The sequence below is a fragment of the Oncorhynchus keta genome, chromosome 26, assembly GCF_023373465.1.
Source record: "Oncorhynchus keta strain PuntledgeMale-10-30-2019 chromosome 26, Oket_V2, whole genome shotgun sequence".
Classification (NCBI taxonomy): domain Eukaryota; kingdom Metazoa; phylum Chordata; class Actinopteri; order Salmoniformes; family Salmonidae; genus Oncorhynchus; species Oncorhynchus keta.
The window spans coordinates 19,482,938-19,502,006 of NC_068446.1; the positions used below are offsets into that span (position 1 = coordinate 19,482,938).

Genomic DNA, 19,069 nt, shown 5'->3' on the forward strand with positions numbered 1-19,069 from the left:
ATCAGTTGGGGTCATTATAAGCTTTAATATGAGGTTCTAAATCTAGCATGAAAGTGCATCCTTGTAGCTGTGTGGGCTAATATAGTCTAAATGTTTTCCATGGGGTAAGTTGAGACAGTGGTCATGGGGTGAGTTAAGCCAATGGCCATGGGGTAAGTTAAGCCAATAGTTGATCCAAAGGCAAGTTGAGCAAATTCAAATGTTTTCTTCTCAGGCGTAATGCAAGCGAATATCGTTGGGATGTGAGGTAACAACAGCCTGGTCTATGTCAAAAGTACAAAGTGTTTGTTAGGTGTTAATCCTTTGTTAAAAGATGCTTAAAATGATTAAAATAAAAAAAAGTGGTCGTGATTGTTATGAATTGTGTTTGGGAAATAAAAATAGATATGGTTTTAAAAAGGTAGTGGTAATATTTAATTCAGTACAGACATTTGTAGGCGGCTCAACTTACTACATGTAGGTAACTTTTTTGGACAAGCTATGTTTTCAGAACTGTAATGTTTACATGATTTCTGATTATGTCCAGGGATACACAACGTCCTGAAATATATGTATGTATATATATATATTTGTTAGAAAGAATACTATATTTCCCTTGACGGAGTGATGCTGAATGTAAAAATGGATAAACGTATCCCACTCTTCCCTACAGTGCATTTCAATTACAGATAAAGACAGTAGGTTACTTAAGACAGAAACGATAGGAGGGAGGATGGGTGGGTGTATAATGCGACCGTCTAGCAACCCAAACATTGCGTGTTCAAATCACATCATGGACAACTTTAGCTAATTAGCAACTTTGCAACTACTTACTACCTTTTAACTACTTTTAACTACTTAGCTAGCATGTTAGCTAACCCTAACCTTGCCCCCTTAAAGTCCTTAGCTAGCATGTTACCTAACCCCTAAACCTAGCCTTAACCCCTAACCCCTAGCCTAGCTAACGTTAGCTACCTAGCTACATTAGCTAACATTAACCACCTCGCTAACGTTAGAAACAACTAATTGGAATTTGTGTAATGTACACAAATGCATTATGAACAATGACAATTGTGAAATACACACAAAATGTGTTGTGAAGAAAACCATGAAAACCATGAAAGTCAAGAATTTCAACTATATGTATTTTGTGTCTATTTCATAATAAGCTGTGATAGTGTGTTGGTGTGTGTCTGTGTGTGTGTGAATGTGTGTATGTGGGGGGGGTTGTGTGTGTATGTGAGTTTGTGTGCGTGTGTGCATTCGTGTGTGTGTGTGTGTGTGTGTGCATAAATATTAATCACTTACAGCTCAACTGCTGCACATGCATCTTTCACTGTCTCCGTGGAGCTTCGCTCTCTCTCTACTCCAACTGTCCTCTGTTCAGAATAGTCAACCTGAACCCTGGTCCATTACCCCTAACCCTGCCTGATATAAATGGCTACTCAAGCATCAAATTGCACTTTCCACAAATTTAGTTAGATGGGTTTGTGTACAGCCAAAATCATCCAACACACACGTGCACACACACACACACACACACACGCACACACACACACGCACACACACAAACACACACACACCTGGAGGGACTGTGGCATGAACATAAACATTGATTCGTCAGATGGCCTCATCTAACCCGAGCTTCACAATATCTGATGCCAACGAAGACTTTCCATATTTCCTGGTGACATTATTCCTCCCCCAGAGAGAGAAAGCAGACAGAGAAATAGGATCTTAAACAGGGTTTTCTGTGCTGCTGTCAGCACTTCTGCCAGTGCCGTGCCCAGATCATACACATATGGTCAAGATTAGTCTGTAAACCATTTGCCCTTTTTTTCGAATCCGTTTTCAGATTAATTTATTATGATTCTGAGTATATCCATATGGAATAATGATGCCTGTGTCATTTGCCAAGAAATGAATTGATGAAATAAGTGCGTTATGTTGTTGGGTGCGTAGGGAGCTGCAATAGGGAGAGATTATTTACCCATAAAGTGATGAGACCCGGCCTTATGCGTACACAATCTTCCAAAGCCTTCATGTGTCATCGTGCTTTTAGATCGATTCACAGAGATGTCTGCACAAGTTCTCCAAACCTCCCAAGAGACCTAGAGTTTGCATGACATTTCACGGTCGGGTGACCATTTATGGGTTAAGTGAGGAGATTGATACTGCTCCTCATTTGGTGTGTGTGCATTAGTGAAAGAGTTTCCTTATGTCTGGGAGTGTGGATGTATTTGTGTGTTTGGAGAGTTTGCATGACACTGACACAAAAAACTATCTGGCTCTAGAGCTTGTACTTGTACAGACTGTGGTCTCTGCTTGTCTTTGAAACTCTCCCAAGGGCATTATTGAATACTTTTTATATATAAAAAACAAATTGGGACAAAAATTCACTGGAGAACCATTTTATTTCAACTTTATGGTGCAGTTTGTAATGATCAATAAAGACTTAAGTGCTGCTTCAGTCCAGTTGCACTTTGCTTGATTCCTGTGGTCAGTACAGTACAAGTCTCTCACTGTTGCCGCTTGCTATAGACCTCCCTCTGCCCCAGCTGTGTCCTCGATACCATATGTGAATTGATTGCCCCCCATCTATCTTCTGAGCTCGTGCTACTAGGTGACCTAAACTGGGACATGCTTAACACCCCGGCCATCCTACAATCCAAGCTTGATGCCCTCAATCTCACACAAATTATCAATGGTCAGGTACAACTCCAAATCCGTAAACACGGGCACCCTCATAGATGTCATCCTAACTAACTCACCCTCCAAATACACCTCTGCTGTTTTCAATCAAGATCTCAGCGATCACTGCCTCATTGCCTGCATCCGTGATGGGTCAGCGGTCAAGCGGCCTCCACTCATCACTGTCGAACGCTCCCTGAAACACTTCTGCGAGCAGGCCTTTCTAATCGACCTGGCCGGGGTATCCTGGAATGACATAGACCTCAACCCGTCAGTAGATGATGCCTGGCTATTCTTTAAAAGTGCCTTCCTCACCATCTTAAATAAGCATGCCCCATTCAAAAAATGTAGAACAAGGAATAGATATAGTCCTTGGTTCACTCCAGACCTGTCTGCCCTTGACCAGCACAAAAACATCCTGTGGCGTTCTGCATTAGCATCGAATAGCCCCCGTGATATGCAACTTTTCAGGGAAGTTATGAACAAATATACACAGGCAGTTAGGAAAGATAAGGCTAGCTTTTTCAAACAGAAATTTGCATCCTGTAGCTCTAACTCAAAAAAGTTCTGGGACACTGTAAAGTCCATGGAGAATAAGAGCACCTCCTCCCAGCTGCCCACTGCTCTGAGGCTAGGAAACACTGTCACCACCGATAAATCCATTATAATTGAGAATTTCAATAAGCATTTCTCTACAGCTGGCCATGCTTTCCACCTGGCTACCCCTACCCCAGTCAACTGCCCGGCACCCTTCACAGCAACCCACCAAAGCCCACACCATTTCTCCTTTACCCAAATCCAGATAGCTGATGTTCTGAAAGAGCTGCAAAATCTGGACCCCTACAAGTCAGCCGGGCAAGACAAGCTGGTCCCACTCTTTCTAAAATAATCTGCCGAAATTGTTGCAACTCCTATTACTAGCCTGTTCAACTTCTCTTTCGTATCGTCCAAGATTCCCAAAGATTGGAAAGTTGCCGCAGTCATCCCGCTCTTCAAAGGGGGTGAAACTCTAGACCCAAACTGCTACAGACCTACATCTATCTACTCCGTCTTTCTAAGGTCTTCGAAAGCCAAGTTAACAAACAGATAACCAAGCATTTCTAATCCCACCGTACCTTCTCCGCTATGCAATCTGGTTTCAGAGCTGGTCATGGGTGCACCTCAGCCACGCTCAAGGTCCTAAACGACATCATAACCGCCATCGATAAGAGACATTACTGTGCAGCCGTTTTCATCGACCTGGCCAAGGCTTTCGACTCTGTCAATCACCACATTCTTATTGGCAGACTCGACAGCCTTGGTTTCTCAAATGACTGCCTCGCCTGGTTTACCAACTACTTCTCTGATAGAGTTCAGTGTGTCAAATCGGAGGGCCTGTTGTCCGGACCTCTGGCTGTCTCTATGGGGGTGCCACAGGGTTCAATTCTCAGGCCGACTCTCTTCTCTGTATACATCAATGATGTTGCTCTTGCTGCTGGTGATTCTCTGGTACACCTCTACGCAGACGACTCCATTCTGTATACTTCTGGCCCCTCTTTGGATACTGTGTTAACAACCCTCCAGACGAGCTTCAATGCCATACAACTCTCCTTGCATGGCCTCCAACTGCTCTTAAACGCAGGGAAAACTAATGCATGCTATTCAACCGATCACTGCCCGCACCTGCTCGCCTGTCCAGCAGCACTACTCTGGACGGCTCTGACTTAGAATACGTGGACAACTGCAAATACCTAGGTGTCTGGTTAGACTGTAAACTCTCCTTCCAGACTCACATTAAGCATCTCCAATCCAAAATTAAGTCTAGAATTGGCTTCCTACAAAGCATCCTTCACTGATGCTGCCAAACATACCCTCATAAAACTAACCATCCTACCGATCCTCAAATTCGGTGATGTCATCTATAAAATAGCCTCCAACACTCTACTCAACAAACTGGATGCAGTCTATCGCAGTGCCATCCGTTTTGTCACCAAAGCCCCATACACTACCCACCATTGCGACCTGTACGCTCTCATTGGTTGGCCCTCGCTTCATACGCGTCGCCAAACCCACTGGCTACAGGTTATCTACAAGTCTCTGTTAGGTAAAACCCTGCCTTATCTCAGCTCAGTGGTCAACATAGCAGCACCCACTCGTAACACGCGCTCCAGCAGATATATCTCACTGGTCATCCCCAAAGCCAATTCCTCCTTTGGTCATCTTTCCTTCCAGTTCTCTGCTGCCAATGACTGGAACAAACTGCAAAAATCTCTGAAGCTGGAGACTCATATCTCCCTCACTAGCTTTAAGCACCAGCTGTCAGAGCAGCTCACAGATCACTGCACCTGTACATAGCCCATCTATCTACCTACCTCATCCCCATACAGTATTTATTTATCTTGCTCCTTTGCACCCCAGTATCTCTACTTACACATTCATCTTCTGCACATCTACCATTCCAGTGTTTAATTGCTATATTGTAATTACTTCGCCACCATGGCCTATAGTCTTAACTCCCATATCTTACCTCATTTGCACTCACTGTATATAGACTTTTTGTTTTCTTTTGTTCTACTGTATTATTGACTATGTTTTGTTTATTCCATGTGTAACTCTGTGTTGTTGTATGTGTCGAATTGCTATGCTTTATCTTGGCCAGGTCGCAGTTGCAAATGAGAACTTGTTCTCAACTAGCCTACCTGGTTAAATAAAGGTGAAATAATATATATATTTTTTTAAGTACAGGAGAGATTGAGCATTAGAGGGAGAGATGACTAACATGCTGACCAAACCGGACACGCGATTGCGTCCGCCGTAGCGCGCACATTCCTTTTGTTCACCCACACCAGAAGCGATCAGGACACGCAGGTTGAAATATCAGAACAAACTCTGAACCAATTATATTAATTTGGGGCCAGGTCAAAAAGCATTAAACATTTATGGCAATTTAGCTAGCTAGCTTGCTGTTGCTAGCTAATTTGTCCTGGGATATAAACATTTGGTTGTTATTTAACTGAAATGCACAAGGTCCTCAACTCTGACAATTAATCCACAGATAAAACGGTAAACCGCAATGATTGAATAACATGTATGTGTAAATGTATTTTGCAATGCTCATGCACGCGGCGTGTCCCGTCTGGTCAGCATGTAAGAGACAGTGATGTATTTATGCCTTACATACTGTACGTGTATACTCTATCCTCATATACACTTTTGGGGGGTGGGTATGTGTGCTGGCATCTAACCCTATGTGCCTCTGTCCTGATGGAATCTCTCTCACACCCTCTGCTCTTTCTCTGTCTCTCCCTCTGTCTTTCTCTCGGTCTGCTCTTTCCTTTTCTCTATTGGGTCTTGCGGTGAAACTAAGCTGCACTCTGTAAATCTTTCCATCAACAGCAGCAAATAACAGCAGGATCAGATGAGGTGACTGTGGACCTAGGCACGCACCAGAAAGGGCCAGGGCTAAAGTACATGGTTTTGTCTCACCCTTTACAATGCTATGTTCATGTTCTGTCTTGCCATTTTGGCATTTTGGGCGGATCAGCCTGTGTGTTGGCACTGATGTATGGTGCAACAGATGGGTCGTTCCACCAATTCGGTGCCTTTTGAGAATTGTAACTTGGTCCAATGAAGAGCACATTCTCAACTTCATTAAAAAAAACATGTTTTCCCATCTCAAGAGGTTAAATTTAAAAAAAGGACTATAGTAAGTGTCTATTATCAGGGTTAACCGTAACAGGGTTGACCGTAACAGGGTTGATTATTATCTTAAATCAGCCATAAATCCCTTTGTGACAGGGGGAAGGGAAGCTCACCTGCTTTTACACTATGATTTGACTATTAGATGTTCAATGTTTACTTAGAATTTTTTTTTTAAATTAAGGTATATTTTCACCATATTAAAACGAGAGTTCAGTGCACGTAACAGAGTTGACCTTTAAAACGAGGGAAATGTTCAAATGAAATGTTAAAGCAACAAAATAACTATGGCTGTACAATGATGGTTATATGTTTGGGTTAGTGGGTTATACTCTTCCTAGAATTTGCAGAGGGAAATGTCCAAATGCAGAAATGTGGTACTTTAGCTATCTTTAGCTGTCTTAAAAATCAAATTGATTGAATTCTTCACGTGGTCTTTATTAAAGGCCACATTTAATATAACTAGATTTAAAAATTAAATATTGGTGCCCAATTTCTACTTAATATATCAAAGGGATGCAAAAGGAACTTATTTCGTGGAACGACCCACATATTCAAAGGACCAAATAGCCAGATTTTAAGATCGCTACATTTCTATCATGCCTCAATGAGTGACATTCACAATAAATAACCAGCTCCCCTACTAACCACTCCCTCTGAGAAATACTCTGTTGGATATTGTACAGAACTTTGCTCACCTCAGATTTCTTTGTAAAGCTGGTAGGAGCAGCTGTTCTGACGGATGGAGGGTTGTAGTCGAGGCTCTAATGAAGGTCTAGTCAATGTGTGCTTGGGGGAGGGTTGGGGGTTGTCTGGATGTCCTCTGGCTTGGTGCCTACGGGTGGGAGAGGAAAGGAGAGGCCATGGCTAAAACACTCAGGTAGTTGCTCCTAGAAACACACCCGGCTATTGTGTGTGTGTGTGTGTGTGTGTGTGTGTGTGTGTGTGTGTGTGTGTGTGTGTGTGTGTGTGTGTGTGTGTGTGTGTGTGTGTGTGTGTGTGTTTCATAATGTTATTGTACAGGGTGTGTAAGAGGAAGAGGGTGGTGAAGGTGAAGGGTGTGGAATTTAAGAAATTCTTATTGAATGGCTATCATTCAGATCGTTCAAGGTCATTAATGCACCGTGGCTGCGTCCTGCTCTCACACCCACACCTACATCCTGGACCTACTGAAGGCCCACTTCCTCCTGTTCTCTGTCTGAGGGTTGCATTACCCACCGCTGCTAGGCCACATCTGAACCAGCCAGCCCAGCCTAGTGCTGCTCCATCGGGAACAGTGAGAACGGTTGTGTTGTCCTAGGTCTCTCGTTCTATAGTGTTGTTGTGTCTCTCTTGTCGTGGTGTGTGTCTGGACCTATGTTTTGTGTGCCCTCCGCAGGGGGCCTTTTGCTAGGACATCATTGTAAATAAAAAAATGTGATCTTAATTGACTTGCCTAGTTAAATAAAAGTTCAATAAAAAAAAAGAAGTAAAAACAGTGAAGACAGTAAGAGGAAACAGTAAGAGGCAACAGTGAGAACAGTGAGAGGGAACAGTGAGAACAGTAAGAGGTAACAGTGAGAACAGTAAGAGGGAACAGTAAGATGGAACAGTAAGAGGCAACAGTGAGAACAGTAAGAGGGAACAGTGAGAACAGTAAGAGGGAACAGTGAGACAAGTGAGAGGGAACAGTGAGAACAGTAAGAGGGAACAGTGAGAACAGTAAGAGGGAACAGTGAGAACAGTAAGAGGGAACAGTGAGAACAGTAAGAGGGAACAGTGAGACAAGTGAGAGGGAACAGTGAGAACAGTAAGAGGTAACAGTGAGAACAGTATGAGGGAACAGTGAGAACAGTATGAGGGAACAGTGAGAACAGTAAGAGGGAACAGTGAGAACAGTGAGAGAGAACAGTGAGCGAGAACAGTGAGAACAGTAATAGGGAACAGTGAGAACAGTAATAGGGAACATTGAGACCAGTGAGAGAGAACAGTGAGCGAGAACAGTGAGAACAGTAAGAGGGAACAGTGAGAACAGTAAGAGGGAACAGTAAGAACAGTAAGTGAGAACAGTAATAGGGAACAGTGAGAACAGTAATAGGGAACAGTGAGACCAGTGAGAGAGAACAGTGAGAATAGTGAGAACAGTAAGAGGGAACAGTGAGAACAGTAAGAGGGAACAGTGAGAACAGTAAGAGGGAACAGTGAGAACAGTAAGAGGGAACAGTGAGACAAGTGAGAGGGAACAGTAAGAGGGAACAGTGAGACCAGTGAGAGGGAACAGTGAGAACAGTAAGAGGTAACAGTGAAAACAGTAAGAGGGAACAGTGAGAACAGTAAGAGGGAACAGTGAGAACAGTAAGAGGGAACAGTGAGAACAGTAAGAGGGAACAGTGAGAACAGTAAGAGGGAACAGTGAGACAAGTGAGAGGGAACAGTAAGAGGGAACAGTGAGACCAGTGAGAGGGAACAGTGAGAACAGTGAGAACAGTGAGAACAGTGAGACCAGTGAGAGGGAACAGTGGGAATAGTGAGAACAGTAAGAGGGAACAGTGGGAACAGTACATTTACATTTACATTTAAGTCATTTAGCAGACAGCTCTTATCCAGAGGGACTTACAAATTGGTGCATACACCTTATGACAACCAGTGGAACAGCCACTTGCATCTAAATCTTGTTGGGGGAGAAGGGGGGGTGAGAAGGATTACTTACCCTTACTTACCCTATCCTAGGTATTCCTTGAAGAGGTGGGGTTTCAGGTGTCTCCGGAAGGTGGTGATTGACTCCGCTGTCCTGGCGTCGTGAGGGAGTTTGTTCCACCATTGGGGGCCAGGGCAGAACAGTTTTGACTGGGCTGAGCGGGAACTGTACTTCCTCAGTGGTAGGGAGGCGAGCAGGCCAGAGGTGGATGAACGCAGTGCCCTTGTTTGGGTGTAGGGCCTGATCAGAGCCTGGAGGTACTGAGGTGCCGTTCCCCTCACAGCTCCATAGGCGAACCATGGTCTTGATGCGAACAACTGGAAGCCAGTGGAGAGAGCGGAGGAGCGGGGTGAAGAGAACTTGGGGAGGTTGAACACCAGACGGGCTGCGGCGTTCTGGATGAGTTGTAGTTTAATGGCACAGGCAGGGAGCCCAGCCAACAGCGAGTTGCAGTAATCAAGACGGGAGATGACAAGTGCCTGGATTAGGACCTGCGCCGCTTCCTGTGTGAGGCAGGGTCGTACTCTGCGGATGTTGTAGAGCATGAACCTACAGGAACGGGACACCGCCTTGATGTTAGTTGAGAACGTCAGGGTGTTGTCCAGGATCACGCCAAGGTTCTTAGCGCTCTGGGAGGAGGACACAATGGAGTTGTCAACCGTGATGGCGAGATCATGGAACGGGCAGTCCTTCCCGGGAGGAAGAGGAGCTCCGTCTTGCTGAGGTTCAGCTGAGGTGGTGATCCGTCAGTACACTGATATGTCTGCCAGACATGCAGAGATGCGAACACCTGGTCATCAGAAGGGGAAAGGAGAAGATTAGTGTGTCGTCTGCATAGCAATGATAGGAGAGACCATGTGAGGTTATGACAGAGCCAAGTGACTTGGTGTATAGCGAGAATAAGAGAGGGCCTAGAACAGAGCCCTGGGGACACCAGTGGTGAGAGCGCGTGGTGAGGAGACAGATTCTCGCCACGCCACCTGGTAGGAGCGACCTGTCAGGTAGGACGCAATCAAGCGTGGGCCGCGCCGGAGATGCCCAGTGGAGAGGGTGGAAGGAGGATCTGATGGTTCACAGTATCGAAGGCAGCCGATAGGTCTAGAAGGATGAGAGCAGAGGAGAGAGAGTTAGCTTTAGCAGTGCGGAGCGCCTCCGTGATACAGAGAAGAGCAGTCTCAGTTGAATGACTAGTCTTGAAACCTGACTGATTTGGATCAAGAAGGTCATTCTGAGAGAGATAGCGGTAGAGCTGGCCAAGGAGGCACGCTCAAGAGTTTTGGAGAGAAAAGAGAGAAAGGGATACTGGTCTGTAGTTGTTGACATCGGAGGGATCGAGTGTAGGTTTTTTCAGAAGGGGTGCAACTCTCGCTCTCTTGAAGAGGGGGAACAGTGGTCAGGGATGAGTTGATGAGCAGTAAGGGAGAAGGGAAATGGTCTGGAGAAGAGAGGAGGGGATAGGGTCAAGCGGGCAGGTTGTTGGGCGGCCGGCCGTCACAAGGGAGATTTCATCTGGAGAGAGAGGGGAGAAAGAGGTCAGAGCATAGGGTAGGGCAGTGAGCAGAACCAGCGGTGTCGTTTGACTTAGCAAACGAGGATCGGATGTCATCGACCTTCTTTTCAAAATGGTTGACGGTCATCTGCAGAGAGGGGAGGAGGGAGGGGGAGGATTCAGGAGGGAGGAGAAGGTGGCAAAGAGCTTCCTAGGGTTAGAGGCAGATGCTTGGAATTTAGAATGGTAGAAAGTGGCTTTAGCAGCAGAGACAGAGGAGGAAAATGTAGAGAGGAGGGAAAAGGATGCCAGGTCCGAGAACCTCCATTTCCGTGCCCGGAGCCCTGTTCTGAGAGCTCGCAATGAGTCGTCGAGCCACGGAGCGGGAGGGGAGGACCGAGCCGGCCTGGAGAATAGGGGACATAGGGAGTCAAAGGATGCAGTAAGGGAGGAGAGGAGGGTTGAGGAGGCAGAATCAGGAGATAGGTTGGAGAAAGTTTGAGCAGAGGGAAGAGAAGATAGGATGGAAGAGGAGAGAGTAGCGGGGGAGAGAGAGCGAAGGTTGGGAGATACCATCCGTAGGGGCAGTGTGGGAAGTGTTGGATGAGAGCGAGAGGGAAAAGGATACAAGGTAGTGGTCGGAGACTTGGAGGAGTTGCAATGAGGTTAGTGGAAGAACAGCATCTAGTAAAGATGAGGTCAAGCGTATTGCCTGCCTTGTGAGTAGGGGGAAGGTGAGAGGGTGAAAAAGAGGAGAGGAGTGGAAAGAAGGAGGCAGAGAGGAATGAGTCAAAGGTAGACGTGGGGAACAAAGTCGCCCAGAACTGAGAGGTGAGCCGTCCTCAGGAAAGGAGCTTATCAAGGCATCAAGCTCATTGATGAACTCTCCCGAGGGAACCTGGAGGGCGATAAATGATAAGGATGTTAAGCTTGAAAGGGCTGGTAACTGTGACAGCATGGAATTCAAAGGAGGCAATAGACAGATGGGTAAGGGAGAAAGAGGAAAGACCACTTGGGAGAGATGAGGATCCCGGTGCCACCACCCCGCTGACCAGAAGCTCTCGGGGTGTGCGAGAACACGTGTAAGAGGCAACAGTGAGAACAGTAAGAGGCAACAGTGAGAACAGTAAGAGGGAACAGTGAGAACAGTAAAAGGGAACAGTGAGAACAGTAAGAGGGAACGGTGAGATAAGTGAGAGGGAACAGTGAGAACAGTAAGAGGGAACAGTGAGACCAGTGAGAGGGAACAGTGAGACCAGTAAGAGGGAACAGTGAGACCAGTAAGAGGGAACAGTGAGACCAGTGAGAGGGAACAGTGAGACCAGTGAGAGGGAACAGTGAGAACAGTAAGAGGGAACAGTGAGAGGGAACAGTGAGACCAGTGAGAGGGAACAGTGAGACCAGTGAAAGGGAACAACGAGACCAGTGAGAACAGTAAGAGGGAACAGTGAGACCATTGAGAGGGAACAGTGAGACCAGTGAGAGGGAACAGTGAGACCAGTGAGAGGGAACAGTGAGACCAGTGAGAGGGAACAGTGAGAACAGTAAGAGGGAACAGTGAGAACAGTGAGAGGGAACATTGAGAACAGTGAGAGGGAACAGTGAGAACAGTGAGAGGGAACAGTGAGAACAGTGAGATGGAACAGTGAGACCAGTGAGAGGGAACAGTGAGACCAGTGAGAGGGAAAAGTGAGACCAGTGAGAGGGAACAGCGAGACCAGTGAGAGGGAACATCGAGACCAGTGAGAGGGAACAGTGAGACCAGTGAGAGGGAACAGTGAGAACAGTGAGAACAGTGAGAGGGAACAGTGAGACCAGTGAGAGGGAACAGTGAGACCAGTGAGAGGGAACAGTGAGACCAGTGAGAGGGAACAGTGAGACCAGTGAGGGAACAGTGAGAGGGAACAGTGAGAACAGTGAGAGGGAACAGTGAGAACAGTGAGAGGGAACAGTGAGAACAGTGAGAGGGAACAGTGAGAACAGTGAGAGGGAACAGTGAGACCAGTGAGAGGGAACAGTGAGACCAGTGAGAGGGAACAGTGAGACCAGTGAGAGGGAACAGTGAGACCAGTGAGAGGGAACAGTGAGACCAGTGAGAGGGAACAGTGAGAGGGAACCGTGAGAACAGTGAGAGGGAACAGTGAGAACAGTGAGAGGGAACAGTGAGAACAGTGAGAGGGAACAGTGAGAACAGTGAGAGGGAACAGTGAGACCAGTGAGAGGGAACAGTGAGACCAGTGAGAGGAACAGGAGAACAGTGAGAACAGTGAGAACAGTGAGAGGGAACAGTGAGACCAGTGAGAGGGAACAGTGAGACCAGTGAGAGGGAACAGTGAGACCAGTGAGAGGGAACAGTGAGAACAGTGAGAGGGAACAGTGAGAACAGTGAGAGGGAACAGTGAGACCAGTGAGATGGAATAGTGAGAACAGTGAGACCAGTGAGAGTGAACAGTGAGAATAGTAAGAGGGAACGGTGAGACCAGTGAGAGGGAACAGTGAGAACAGTGAGAGGGAACAGTGAGACCAGTGAGAGTGAACAGTGAGAGGGAACAGTGAGAACAGTGAGAGGGAACAGTGAGGCCAGTGAGAGGGACCAGTGAGAGGGAACAGTGAGACCAGTGAGAGGGAACAGTGAGACCAGTGAGAGGGAACAGTGAGACCAGTGAGAGGGAACAGTGAGACCAGTGAGAGGGAACAGTGAGACCAGTGAGAGGGAACAGTGAGACCAGTGAGAGGGAACAGTGAGAACAGTGAGAGGGAACAGTGAGAACAGTGAGAACAGTGAGAGGGAACAGTGAGAACAGTGAGAGGGAACAGTGAGACCAGTGAGAGGGAACAGTGAGACCAGTGAGAGGGAACAGTGAGACCAGTGAGAGGGAACAGTGAGAACAGTGAGAGGGAACAGTGAGACCAGTGAGAGGGAACAGTGAGACCAGTGAGAGGGAACAGTGAGACCAGTGAGAGGGAAAAGTGAGAACAGTGAGAGGGAACAATGAGACCAGTGAGAGGGAACAGTGAGAACAGTGAGAACAGTGAGTGTGAACAGTGAGAATAGTAAGAGGGAACAGTGAGACCAGTGAGAACAGTGAGAGGGAACAGTGAGACCAGTGAGAGGGAACAGTGAGACCAGTGAGAGGGAACAGTGAGACCATTGAGAGGGAACAGTGAGACCAGTGAGAGGGAACAGTGAGACCAGTGAGAGGGAACAGTGAGACCAGTGAGAGGGAACAGTGAGAAGGAACAGTGAGACCAGTGAGAGGGAACAGTGAGAACAGTGAGAGGGAACAGTGAGAACAGTGAGAACAGTGAGAGGGAACAGTGAGAACAGTGAGAGGGAACAGTGAGACCAGTGAGAGGGAACAGTGAGACCAGTGAGAGGGAACAGTGAGACCAGTGAGAGGGAACAGTGAGACCAGTGAGAGGGAACAGTGAGAGGGAACAGTGAGACCAGTGAGAAACAGTGAGACCAGTGAGAGGGAACAGTGAGACCAGTGAGAGGGAACAGTGAGACCAGTGAGAGGGAACCGTGAGAACAGTGAGAGGGAACCGTGAGAACAGTGAGAGGGAACCGTGAGAACAGTGAGAGGGAACAGTGAGACCAGTGAGAGGGAACAGTGAGACCAGTGAGAGGGAACAGTGAGACCAGTGAGAGGGAACAGTGAGACCAGTGAGAGGGAACAGTGAGAACAGTGAGAGGGAACCGTGAGAACAGTGAGAGGGAACAGTGAGAACAGTGAGAGGGAACAGTGAGAACAGTGAGAGGGAACAGTGAGAACAGTGAGAGGGAACAGTGAGAACAGTAAGAGGGAACAGTGAGAACAGTGAGAGGGAACAGTGAGAACAGTGAGAGGAACAGTGAGAACAGTGAGACCAGTGAGAGGGAACAGTGAGACCAGTGAGAGGGAACAGTGAGACCAGTGAGAGGGAACAGTGAGACCAGTGAGAGGGAACAGTGAGAACAGTGAGAGGGAACAGTGAGACCAGTGAGAGGGAACAGTGAGAACAGTGAGAGGGAACAGTGAGACCAGTGAGAGTGAACAGTGAGAATAGTGAGAGGGAACGGTGAGACCAGTGAGAGGGAACAGTGAGAACAGTGAGAGGGAACAGTGAGACCAGTGAGAGTGAACAGTGAGAGGGAACAGTGAGAACAGTGAGAGGGAACAGTGAGGCCAGTGAGAGGGACCAGTGAGAGGGAACAGTGAGACCAGTGAGAGGGAACAGTGAGACCATTGAGAGGGAACAGTGAGACCAGTGAGAGGGAACAGTGAGAGGGAACAGTGAGAACAGTGAGAGGGAACAGTGAGACCAGTGAGAACAGTGAGAGGGAACAGTGAGAACAGTGAGAGGGAACAGTGAGAACAGTGAGAACAGTGAGAGGGAACAGTGAGAACAGTGAGAGGGAACAGTGAGAACAGTGAGAACAGTGAGAGGGAACAGTGAGAACAGTGAGAGGGAACAGTGAGACCAGTGAGAGGGAACAGTGAGACCAGTGAGAGGGAACAGTGAGACCAGTGAGAGGGAACAGTGAGACCAGTGAGAGGGAACAGTGAGAGGGAACAGTGAGACCAGTGAGAGGGAACAGTGAGACCAGTGAGAGGGAACAGTGAGACCAGTGAGAGGGAACAGTGAGACCAGTGAGAGGGAACAGTGAGAGGGAACAGTGAGAACAGTGAGAGGGAACCGTGAGAACAGTGAGAGGGAACAGTGAGAACAGTGAGAGGGAACAGTGAGACCAGTGAGAGGGAACAGTGAGACCAGTGAGAGGGAACAGTGAGACCAGTGAGAGGGAACAGTGAGACCAGTGAGAGGGAACAGTGAGAACAGTGAGAGGGAACCGTGAGAACAGTGAGAGGGAACAGTGAGAACAGTGAGAGGGAACAGTGAGAACAGTGAGAGGGAACAGTGAGAACAGTGAGAGGGAACAGTGAGAACAGTAAGAGGGAACAGTGAGAACAGTGAGAGGGAACAGTGAGAACAGTGAGAGGGAACAGTGAGAACAGTGAGACCAGTGAGAGGGAACAGTGAGAACAGTGAGAGGGAACAGTGAGAACAGTGAGAGGGAACAGTGAGAACAGTGAGAGGGAACAGTGAGAACAGTGAGAGGGAACAGTGAGACCAGTGAGAGGGAACAGTGAGAACAGTGAGAGGGAACAGTGAGAACAGTGAGACCAGTGAGAGTGAACAGTGAGAATAGTAAGAGGGAACGGTGAGACCAGTGAGAGGGAACAGTGAGAACAGTGAGAGGGAACAGTGAGACCAGTGAGAGTGAACAGTGAGAGGGAACAGTGAGAACAGTGAGAGGGAACAGTGAGGCCAGTGAGAGGGACCAGTGAGAGGGAACAGTGAGACCAGTGAGAGGGAACAGTGAGACCATTGAGAGGGAACAGTGAGACCAGTGAGAGGGAACAGTGAGACCAGTGAGAGGGAACAGTGAGACCAGTGAGAGGGAACAGTGAGACCAGTGAGAGGGAACAGTGAGAACAGTGAGAACAGGAGAACAGACAGTGAGAACAGTGAGAACAGTGAGAGGGAACAGTGAGAACAGTGAGAGGGAACAGTGAGACCAGTGAGAGGGAACAGTGAGACCAGTGAGAGGGAACAGTGAGACCAGTGAGAGGGAACAGTGAGAACAGTGAGAGGGAACAGTGAGACCAGTGAGAGGGAACAGTGAGGCCAGTGAGAGGGAACAGTGAGACCAGTGAGAGGGAAAAGTGAGAACAGTGAGAGGGAACAATGAGACCAGTGAGAGGGAACAGTGAGAACAGTGAGTGAGTGAACAGTGAGAATAGTAAGAGGGAACAGTTAGACCAGTGAGAACAGTGAGAGGGAACAGTGAGACCAGTGAGAGGAACAGTGAGACCAGTGAGAGGGAACAGTGAGACCATTGAGAGGGAACAGTGAGACCAGTGAGAGGGAACAGTGAGACCAGTGAGAGGGAACAGTGAGACCAGTGAGAGTGAACAGTGAGAATAGTGAGAGTGAACAGTGAGACCAGTGAGAGTGAACAGTGAGACCAGTGAGAGTGAACAGTGAGACCAGTGAGAGGGAACAGTGAGAACAGTAAGAGAGAACAGTGAGACCAGTGAGAGGGAACAGTGAGACCAGTGAGAGGGAACAGTGAGACCAGTGAGAGGGAACAGTGAGACCAGTGAGAGGGAACAGTGAGTCGTGTTCAGCACATTCCACAGTGCCTGGCTAAACAGAGCTAAATGGAGTGGGGATTAAAAAAGGAGCCTGTCTCTAAGTGAGTTTACTCAGTAATTACACGTAATAGCAGGTCATTAGGGTTTGATTAATATGTGGTTTTATTGTGGTTCTCGTCGGGAGTGGGTAACGTATACTCTGCAACTCTGGCTGCCTGCTAGGTTCAACTTGAGCTCCCCTACTTTACTCGTTCTCCCTCTTTATGGCTAGCTTTTGCATTTCTACCAAACTGGACCCTAGTGAATGTACAGTAATCCATCCAAAGCCATGCTCCTTCACGCCTATAAAAGACAGGGAGTTTGTATGACACATGCTGTCTCGCGTGTTACAATGTTTGACTGAGACTTAGAGCTGGAGGAGTGGCTGGCAGGACAGAGCTGTACCACAACCACAATGGAAAATTATTAACAAGCCTCAATCTGACCACTGCTGAATACTCTGATTGCCAGTTTTATTTGTTTTGGGTATTTAGTACACAGTTCAGTTTGTGCAGTACCGTAACAAGTTGATTTTATCTGCTTGGGGCCTGGACTAAGACTGTCTGGATCATGGAAAACACACTTCCCCTGCTGGTTTACTGGTCTCTGTTCACTATGTTTTGCACACACACACACACACCCTCCTTATCACTCAGCATCACAGCTACCACACACAGCTCTGTAAATACATTAACATAAGGATGTAATGACTTGTAATATGCTGTTTTCTGTACAGTATGTGTTTCATTTGGTGTTCCACCAAATGTCCAAATGATTCTGCTACAGATGAAGTGATCACTGCAGCGTGGTTCCAGCAGTGTGGTTCCTGCAGCGTGGTTCCTGCAGTGTGGTTCCTGCAGCGTGGTTCCTGCAGTGTGGTTCCTGCAGTGTGGTTCCTGCAGTGGAGGATATTTCAAACTGACAGCATCTGAGAAGCTGAAGGAGACTACGAGTCACTGTGATTACCCTAGGGAGATGGGGACTCAACAGAAACAGTTTGAGTTCTGAGAATGAAAAAACACAAATCCCGGGATTTATCATTCAGAGCAAATTCCCAGAAGGTGGATTTGAACCAACTATGTTATGGCCTTTTTTCTTCCCTCTTGCCATAATGTAAAAAATGTATCCCCAAACACTCAGACATATTGCATTGCTCAAACATTCAAGACTTTCATTTGCCTGCTGCTGTCAGCTCAGTGAACTATTACCCTGTAACTGTCTCTGTGCCTCAACCAAAGCCTTTGATATTACTGAGCACTATAAAACATGTCAAGCAGCAAACCCATGTTCTGGGGTCAAAGAGCACTGTGCAAAGCCTTGGTGTGTGGGTCACAGTCTGTTTTATCAGTACAGTGGAGATAGCCGTGGATGTTTGGAGCGTGGCTGACATGCTGCTGCTGGTTAAGAGGTCCCCCTGCCTTCCTGCTCGAGGCCGCATGTCTTAAACAGCCCTTCACCCAATCTCGGAGCCCTGCTCTGTTTCCTGTCATTTAACACACAACACGATAGGCTGTAGCTTGCCAACTTTCCCTCATTTCCCTTCATCGAGCGATAAGGAAGAGACCCAACTCCCAAGTCTATTGTCGTGAGAGGTTAAGGTATGAGCTGTGGCAGTAGCAGCAGTTCAGTGGTCCCACTTATAGGATGTGTTATGACTAGCCTTGCTAGCCATGCTAAGACACACGATGGGGAATAACCCTTTTTGTTCATCTCAGTCCCAGTCGTCGGAATATGATGACTAAACCCCTTTGGCTCATCCAGCTGTCAGTGGCGCTAATGACTTGCGAATGTGCGATCCCGTTTTGGTAATGACAGTGTCGTGTACACCGTTGTTTCTGTCTGAGCCTGCCTGGCACGCCACTCGTTCATACTCTCCTTCTACCCAGCCCTGTCTTCCACTTTCTCCATCCCTCTCCCTCCCTTCAGCGTCTCTCACACCCACACCATCAAGTGTAAATCATAGGTGATGAAGTGACATCTGTCTGTCTGGTTATCGGGGCTGGTAGATTAATTAATAGCAGGGTGGAGTGTATAATGTAATGTATAACAAGCCAAACAGCGGAATGCATAGCATTTTATATAACGCGCCAAGAGGGCTGGAATGTCCCGAGGTCTGCGACCAGCGGAACGGAACAGCTGTGCTTCCTGCAATCTTCTAAATTCCTGCGCGTCCTCCTGCTGCTCCTCCTCCCACTCACTGCTCCGGTTAACTGTGCAGAAGCATGTGCTCTCATTTTATAGGAGGGCCTGAGCATGGAGAAGAAGCATGGAGAAGAAAGAGCGAGATGGTTATGGGGGTCATTGGCTGTGTTTGAAGCAGTTGGGTGGTGTCAGTAGTGGTTGGTTTGATCGTTGGCTCAGTAAACAGAGATG

The 19,069-nt window shown here is 47.4% G+C and overlaps 1 protein-coding gene across 8 annotated transcripts in view; it reads left to right on the plus strand.

Moving 5' to 3' along the window:
* Positions 1-19,069, plus strand: part of LOC118359050 (palladin-like) — a 128,516-nt gene that overhangs the window by 40,674 nt on the left and 68,773 nt on the right. The gene's annotated exons all lie outside the window — the stretch shown is intronic.